Here is a 2160-nt window from a genome sequence, read left to right on the forward strand (position 1 = left end):
CCCCAATGCTGCTGCCTTGCTGCTGGCTCTCTGACCCCTGAACTACTACAGGTGAGTGCTGGTGTGCGCCCATCAATCAGTCTGCTGGGCTGAAAATGGGGATGGTGTGTAACTCGCCTTGTCCAAAACCTACTGAAATGGGATGTAGATCTCTTTAATAGCTAGTTCTGTACTTTTCAGCTCTTCCAGTAGCTTGAGGGCAGAATTGTCTTGTCAGGCTTGTGTAGTATCCTACAAGCCTGACTGCATCCTGTCTGATCAAAGGGGAGCTGCTCTGAAGGGAGGGGAATCACTTGACTGTGCAAGGAGCGTTTGCTCCTCCAGCCTCTACTCCAGCAGCCGTCACAGGGGAAGGAGTAATTCTGTTCTCAGCAACTGAAGAGACTACCCCTGTTCTCCGTGGCCATTTCAAACCCATCTTTCTTCACAGGGAAGGGCTATTCAGGCACTACTTGGGGTAATGATTCAGTTAATTACTCTGGGGTCTCAAGTGGCTGTAGGAAGATCAAGCTGTGTGACTCCTGCCCTTCCCACTATAGCAGCCCAGCAACCACATCTCTCCTGCCTCACTAAAAATTCATCCTTATTAGTGAAAATAAACAATGGATGGGGCAGGGGCAAGTTAAAGCCAGCGCTAATGAGAGGAAGCTTTGTTGGCTTTGCAAATGGGTGTCAGGAGTAAAACATTTAAGAACACAAAGAACACTTGAAAAACATTGTGCTTGTGTTTTCTGAGCAAAAAACCTACAGCTTTCGCAGTCCCAGCTGTGCTCTTACGGAGATGCTCAAAAGGAAGTGCTTTAGCTTTCTTGGGATAATCTCATACAGTGTTAAGACTGCCTGCTTTACTACCAGCTCTGTCTGCAGTGCTGATCGCTTCACGCTGTGCTGAGCAGGTGATACAGATTTGCAGCTTCTTAGAAGCAAGAACTGAAGATGAATACAGTATTGGGAAGGGGGAGACAGCATTGTAGCAGACTGGCAGAGAGTAAATGAAGCTATTAGGCCAGAGAACAGTAGCTATAGAAGAGTAGAGTGTGACTTACCCTAGCAAGTGATTTCCCTTGACAGTGGATTTGCGGAAGTTGGTAAATATAATCCCCTTTTTCCTGTGCCTTGTCATTAGGGTGTTTGGGCAGTACTGATATGCAAAGAAACATCTAGTCCTCAGAACACTCAGGACTTCATCCAATTTGCATAACACTGACAGCCATTTCTACACCTTCTGAAAACAGCCCCAGCACAATAGTGTTTGGCAGCAGCACTAATCACACAGCCCCATAGTCCCCGCCCTCTGCGTAAAACTAGGCAGCACCGTACGTGCCTACAGAGCTTATTATCAAAGTGCTCCTTCTGCAGCGTTCAGAAGTGGGAAGGCAGCACTAGGCTTACCCTGAAACAGTAGTTCTAACGCTACATAACCCACGGCTAGTTTTCGCAGCATGCAGATGACAACCACCACGGGCACCTCTGCAGTACTAGAAAAACCAGAGTGTGGGGAGGGGGGGATGGCACTCTGAGCAGATTAACCAAGCAAAGCCTAATTGTTTACCTGAGAGTTCATCTGCATGATGGGGACATCACTCCAAAAACGTGCTAATAATACTCTGTGACAACAGCAACTGGAACAGTTTTATCACCAGCTGTTGGCAGATATGCCAGCTTGCCTAGGCACAGCACAGCAGCCATTGTGGTGGCATCTGAGCACCTTACAAACAGGTTACAAAATAAAAATTTGTGTGTGTCTCTGCCTAGGGAACAACTCCATAACAAAAGACAGCCCTCAGGAGAACTCCTTTCAGCAACTACAAACTGCTGTTTACTATTAGCTCCCAGCCTTCCCAACAGCAAACATGATGATCAGGGCAGTTCTGCTCCACAGAGTGTGACAAGTGGTTATTGAGGAGGCAGCTCCCCAGGGACTTGGATCCTGCTGCCTTCAATTCTGATTTCCACACTACTGTCATCTTGCTTAGGATGCCTTGATCCTGATTTTCAAGTGTCTTTGGTCTCAGCAGCTGTGGCTAGATCTCATTACACTAAACCAACACAAAACAGCAAGTGAAATTTCACTGCCTGCAGATACAGCACATTAAAAGGCTTGTTGAGGTTCCTCCAAGTTAAAGATCAATACAGTTCTTAAGAGCCTAAAACACCAAC

This window comes from Falco cherrug, chromosome 1, assembly GCF_023634085.1.
Source record: "Falco cherrug isolate bFalChe1 chromosome 1, bFalChe1.pri, whole genome shotgun sequence".
NCBI classification, from domain to species: domain Eukaryota; kingdom Metazoa; phylum Chordata; class Aves; order Falconiformes; family Falconidae; genus Falco; species Falco cherrug.